Below are 7523 nucleotides of genomic sequence, written 5' to 3'. Positions count from 1 at the left end.
TCATTTAAAACTCCTGGTCTTTTAGTATCAATATAACTGAATAAATCATCATCTTTACCATCTCTTCTAGGAATCATCTAAAAGCAAAAAGAGAAATTTAAAATAATATGTGTATCCCTTAGCTTCATAGAAAACACAAAACTCGGTGGCTTAAACAGCTACCATTTATTATTGCTACCACATCTGCAAGTTGACAGGGCTCATCTGTGCAAACCTTCTTCAGACCGTGGTGACTGTGACAGTTGTGCTTCTTGCTTTAGGTCTTTGTCATTTGAGATAGCTCTGCTTCACCTGTTTCCTATCCTCTTTGGATCAGCAATTTAGCCATGCTGTTTCAATGACAGAGTCTAAACAATGAAAACAGGAAATCAAAGACTATTAAGATTTGGGACTGGAACTGTCAGGCCATCATTGCTGCTTATACATAGTTGACCAAATCATGTCACATTGCCAAGCTTCAGGTCAATGATTTCAATGGGAAGAGGGCAAATGTTGGGAGAAGAGAAAAAGTGAGCCCCCAAATGCAATCTACTAAAACTTGAAAACTCCATCATTTTGCAAACCTATGATATAAAATACATTAAATATTGAACACTTCATATAAATCTTCCCAAAGCAACTGAGCTAAGATAGGAACTAAATGAGTGATTTGGATAGGAAACAATAGAATAATCACAGTGGATCCAATGACACTAGATCTCATATATTTTCTGTAGATGAAGTTTATTACCAACTTTCTACACTCAGGTCCCTTCTTTGCTACCGTAAGAAGCAACAGATACCTCAAACGTCTTGTTTAATTTTGCAGAGAAGCTGAGGCATAGCTTTATAATTAATCCCAGAAAGAAGACATAATTTCAGGAAGCAGTTGTCTCTGTGGTAGAAGCAATGAAGCAATCTGTTGTGTGTGAAAGTCTACAATTCTGAAGAGAGGCAAACATTTTTACAAATGAAGAATGTTTGCTAGAAAAGTATATAAATATAATTTTTAACATTTAGATGAGAAAATTCTCATCTAAACGTTAAAAAATAATAGCAATAACCTTTGTGACATATATGAAAATGATAAATTAAAAACTTGAAAAAATGATTTTAAAAGCCCATAAAAAGACAAATGAGATGGCAGAATTTAAAACCGAAGTAGGAAAAAAAAAGAGGAGCAAAATCATAAGAATAAAGACAAAACTGAAAGGAACACAAAGGAAAATAAAAATTGTGGAAAATTTCATGGGGAACAAAAGTGAGAAAAATAAATATTATGGAATAGCAGAGAGATTTACAAGAATAAGAAACCAAAGAATAGATATAAAGCATAGATAAAGCTGATACAGGATATAATTCATGAATGGAATCCCTAAAAAAGAAAACCAAAACAATAATGTTATGGTTTGATATGAAGTACCTCCCCCCCCAAAGACTCATAAGTTGAAGGCTTGGGGACTATGTAGTAATTTTCAAAGGTGGAGCTTTTGGGAAGTGATGAGGTCATGAGGACTCTGCACTTATCTGTGGATTAATCCATGAATAACTGAACTGACTTCTGGGAAGTGCTGGACACTGTAGGCAAGTAGGGCATACTTGGAGCAAATAGGTCACTGGGGGCCTCATCCCCTTTCACTGGTCCCTTCCTGTTTCTGTGTGCTTCCCCACTGCCCCGAGCTGAGCAGTTTTCCTGTACCATCATGTCCCTTTGCCATGATGTTTCTGCCTTGGAGGCAGCTCACCATGGACTGAAAACAGAAGCCAAAAAATGTTTCCTCCTTTAAATTGTTTATGGCAGGTATTTTAGACAGAGAGACAAAAAACTGACTAATACAAATGGATAAAACAAATATTTAAAGAAAAGCTCCCTGAAATAACAGAAGACTTGAATATGCATACTGCAAGGGCATACTTTGTTCTGGAAAAATAACTAGTAGCAATCAAAAGTGAGATATATCAGTATTCTAGCAAATTTACGATACTGAGTGATAACGAAATCATCTTTGGGCTAACAGGCAAAACATCAATTAATTCATGTCAGTCTGATCATAAGGAAGATGTTATTAAACACCAATTATTGTGGTATCAACATGTGTAAACCAAAATAAGACAAAATTAAAAATACAAAGAACTACATTGAAAGTACACAGAAAATTAATTTAAATACCCAAAGGAAAGAGATATTAATTCAATATTTTAGATCAGACTTATTACTAAAAAAAATCAAAGATGAATTTTTTTTAAAATCAATAGAAAATAGGAGAAAAAAGGTGACCATTTTCTTATATACTATAACATAAAAGAGCAATACAGTGTGACAAAACAATGATAAACTGAGAAAATTAAATGTAGCTCAGAATATTAACAAAAGTCTTGTTTTCTTTATATTAAAGTTTTCCTACATATTTATGTGTCAAAATTCAATAGCCCAAAGTAAAACTGGGCAAAGTTGACAGAAAAGAAAATACAAGTAGATTTACATATATAAAAATGCTTATTCTGTTATATTAGGAGAAATTCAAATAAAAATACATCAAAATAAGCCTTTTTTTAAACCTTTCCAATAGGTAAATATTGAAGTCCAATAATGTATTAGAAACAAACATGGAAATCAGTACTCTGACATATTCCTGTTGAAAGTATAGTTTGCAGTGCAGAGCAAATTGGCAATATCAATTCAAATTTTATATGTATAGACTTTTGAACTAGCAATACTATTTCTAAGAATTTATGCAGCAGATACAACCATGCTGTAGCCAGACTTTTAATATAGGTCCTAAAGATCCTGCATCACTGGGGCTTTTTATGTCCTTGTGTAATTCCATTCCCTTGAGTATGGGTTGGACTGACTGACTTATTTCTAATGCATAAAATATGGCAAAATACATGAGATTTTTCTTTAAAAACTAGGTTATCAAAAAATTACAACTGTCTTCTTAGGCCACCTTCTTTTGCACGTGCCTGCTCTCTCCTCTCTCTCTCTCTCTCTCTCTCTCTCTCTCTCTCTCTCTCTCTCTCTCTCTCTTGCTCTACTATGAAAAGAACAAGATACAATGTTGTCCTATGGAAAGACCTATCTGGTACCAAAATGGGGAAGGGCTTTGCCCAACAGATAATGAAGAACTGCCTCCAACAAACTGAATTCTGCCAATAACCATGTGAGTGAGCTTAAAAGCAGATTCTCCCTCAGTCTAGCCTTCAGATGAGAACATAGACATAACCAACCCTTAATTACAGCCTGATTAGTGTTATGAAGCTAGAATAATTTAACTTCACTGTACTTGAATTCATGGTTAACATGAATTTTATTATGCTGCAGTAGAGTACTAATATGAGTCATGTAAAATTATGTATACATGTGATACATATGGCCAACAATATTTGTAATTGCTAAAAAATAAAATGAACTTAAACATCTATCACTAGAACAGAAGTATATGTTGGTGATAGTTCATAAAATAAAGCATGATGCACTACAAGGAAAGATAAAAACATTTTTTATAAATTGATATGAAAAGACAAACAGCTTATTTAGTTTAAAAAGCAATGGACAGAACAGTGGGCATAGCATGCTGCTATTTGTTTATGCACTTAACATATTTCTGCACAAGAAACTAGTAACCATGGGTACCTATTCTGGAGGAATGAAGTGGGTGGAAACTGGGTGTTGAAAGTACAGTGGTGGGAGGAAGACTTTTAACTCTATAACATTTTATCCTTATTAATTCAGAATCATGTTAATGGATTAGCTATTCCACATATTATTTGTTTTAGTGTTTAAATAAGTAAAAAATATAACAGAATTGCATTTACTTTTTTAAAATAAAACATAATGTTGAACAAGAAAAAACAAATTGCATTCTGTGTGGTACTTATATGCATTTTATAGTAGGCATATTAATAGCATAGAGTTTATTGATACTTGCTTAGGTAGTAGCCATTCAAAAGCATGCAAGGAAATAATAAGTTCTAAATTAAGGATCATGGTTATTTCTGGAAACAGAAATAGATGAATAGGATTGGGGAAGAGGAACACAAGGGGCTTCCATTATAACTTTTACATTTAAAGTCAAATTAGGCCATATATAGTAGCAAAGTTCAAAGAAAGACATATGAAAATATTTGGTGATTTCAGGCACAGGAATTATTTAAGAAAAGTTATTTAAATACATTTTATGTTTTAATATTAACATTAAGTAGGATTCCATAAAAATTGTGTGAAATTTAAAGATGGCTATAAGTTGAACAGTTATTTCACCTATTTAAAGACTTTCATACCAAAAAAAAAAAAAACCATAAAAGCACATCCATCTATCTTTACTATTAGGAGCTGCGAAAGAAAAAATACTAGCATGATTAGGAAACATTGATTACTAATTACATTGCAAAGGCAGTTACACTTTATGTTTCTATAAGCAAAGCAAATATATCTTAAGCTTTGTAAAAACAAAGCATTATAAACTTTGAAAAACAAAGCATTATAAACCAACTGTAACAACAAAAGCTCATCCAAACCAAAACAAACAAGTGGTGTAATATTTCAAGCACAGTAGAGCCAATAATAAGTACATATACTCACTCATGAGTAATTTTTATAGCATCAAGTTAATAAAATGTAGGTATTTTTCTGGAATTCAAGGACCTTCTTTTTCAATCTATTAACCCAATGTAGTAGTCTCTGTAGCATCTCTGAAGGATGATTTTTGCAATTTCTGTTTCTACTCACTTGGTCCTAATCATGCCTTCCAGAGTCATGCATCACATATTAAATTTCTCATTGGATAAACCCTTTTGAATATTTGGAGACTATAAGGTATCTTCTAAACTTTCCATTTGAAGCTGGATGTATTTAATCCCTCAACTGTTCTTTTTATGACAAGTTGTCTAGGCCTTGGTAAACTTTTTTTTTTAATTGGGCTTCAGCTTCTTTTAAATTGGTTACTCAAAAAAAACAAACTTTGGAGGAATAATTTGAGAATGAAATGTCAACTGCATTGGGGTATTAGAAAGATTAAGCAGTTTGGTGGATATTATAATGAACTAAGTTGCCTAACATGGTTCAAAAAGGTACATTAGTCAGGTTAACTTAAGTGCTATAATAAACAATCCCAAATTTCAATAGTTTAACATGATAAAGATTAGTTATTGCTTACTTTACAGTGAGAATTAGCTTAGGAACTCAGTTTCATGTAATGTTCAATTATAACACTGAAGTCTTCCTCTATCCTTCACATCAGTTTGGCTTGCAAGATTCCTGAGTATTGCTTATCAGATGGGCATTTGTTTCAGTGTCTATTGCTCAAGAAGACATATGTACTTTTAATTCCATTTGATTAGCTGAACTCAATCATACAGCCAATTTATTGGGAAATATAATCTACTTGTGTGCTTAGAAAGAAAAAAAAATGAGATTCCATGAGCCTATAGCATTGTCTCTTCTATTCAGGATGACAGCTACTAGCTCAGAATTATTAATAGCATGTGGGAATGTTGGCCCAGTGTTGACAAACTTTTTAATTTCTACATGTGTGGAAAAGATTTCTCTTTTAATGTGACATCTTCTGGTTTTCAGTGTTGACTATTAAATTACTCTTTTAATAATCTTATAGGAGCCAAATATTATGTTTATAAACTAGATTGGGTCTGTTGGCCAACAGTCTGCAAATGTTGACTGTATTAAAATATTCAGGAAGGTCAAAGTTTAAGATCTCATTTCTTGTGGATTGCAAGTGCATAGTTTAGTAACTCTAACACATATGCTAGCACTCATAAAAAGGGTTTGTGAGTGATACCACAGAAACCAAGGGGTGGGGTAATATTTTGTATCTAACAGTGGTCAGCTAGACCACCACATCTAGTAAACTGTGACTAAGACTCAAAGGACACTGGATTCCACAAATCCAAAGCTATAACCCTGTAGTAAAGCTAGGCTCCTTGTCCTCTTGCAGTGTGGCTGGAGAGAGGCTGCAGGCAAATAGAAAAGTCTACAATACAGTGTAACCCAGAATATTCAGTATTGCTTGAATCCATCAAAACTCAGAGATACATCATCATTGTGAAGTGTGTTTGATAGCCAAGGCTTTGTGAAGTGGAGGAGGCTTGAGGCAGGGCTTGAATAATTTAATATTGGAGAACATGAGTATATTCATATAATAAGTAGAAATGTTATAATGCAAGAATGGGTAGGGGTTCTAACACACTGAATTAGCTTTTAAATTCTGGCTTAACTAGTATCCTGAGTATTAGAAGCCAATAATTATCTCCCAATCATTATTCTTACTTGATGCTCAGTTTTTAGAAGGTTACACCTTCTTGTCTTCAGGTGTGACCAGATGCCTGAATTCTAGCTAGTAGATGTAAGGAGAGTGGGTGTGCAACTTCCAGAAAATGATCTTAAATGGCCATTTTTGTCCCTCTGTCCTTGTTAGTGAGAATGAGCATCTAAATGCTGAAACTTCAGCAATTGTCAGGAACCACAAAGTGGCCTTGGGAATGGAAGCCCCTCTGTGCACAACAACAAGATTGAGAAACTTGAGCTGGAAGGCTTTGGACTCTATAAATGAGAGGAAGAAACAGATTTGCTTCTTTTTTTATGCCACAGTAATTCTGTTTATTGTTATTTCTCCACTTTTTAATTTTTTTCCATTACCCAAATTTGAACACATTCCTTTACTTCCTGAGCTCAGAATATTCTTAAAATTAGGGAGGTGATTTTATTTATTTTCTAAATGATGTCTTTGTACTTTGCATTCTACATGATTCAGTGGAAACATTTTTTAAGATCTGTTGGAATAATTGTGCCATGTTGAAGTTTGCATCAACACATATAAAATGTGAAAATTCAGTCACTAATTCAGATTTATTCAAATAGATATTTCTCTTAGAGAAAAAGCAATGTTATGTATCATACTTAATTTGGAATGTATTCCAATAGGAATTAAAATAGAAAATATTCCAATTTAAAACTAAAAATTAAACAGTGATTTTGGAATTTTTATAATTGATTCATTAACACAAGTATTAACATCAGCTTCCATTGTATTGATATTTCTCCAAGTGTGTTCCGTTGAATCCAAGATTTAATAAGAAATGACCAAAAAAAATGTATGCTGAGCTAAAATTTGTGCTAGAAAATGACAACTAATAATTGGATATATTTATGGGGTTTGATGTGATTTTTGATATCTACATATACTATGAAATGAATTAAATCAAGCTAGCTTTTACCCATATTTCCTTAAAGACATTCGCCAAACATATTACAGTCAAAAAATCCTTGAGCCATTTCAGACAAGCAGATAAACAAAAACATTTGTCTTTGTTTAATCAGTTATTTTTTAAAACATATTTGACCATAGTGATATTTTTTTCAGGAAACGACTTGGGAAACAGTTTTAGATGGTCTACTTTTCCAAAATCCTGTCTTTATATCCTGCTGCTTTTCCATTTAGGAAAGTAAACAAAGCCCTAAGGTAACCGATAAGTTAAAATCAGTTTGCTATTTCACAGCACATTCCACAGGAAAACTGTTTGTAAACCAC

Source organism: Marmota monax, unplaced genomic scaffold, assembly GCF_021218885.2.
Source record: "Marmota monax isolate L192 unplaced genomic scaffold, Marmota_monax_Labrador192_F-V1.1 WCK01_AAM20220418_F8-fsc00146, whole genome shotgun sequence".
Lineage (NCBI taxonomy): Eukaryota > Metazoa > Chordata > Mammalia > Rodentia > Sciuridae > Marmota > Marmota monax.
This window is presented reverse-complemented; position numbering follows the sequence as displayed.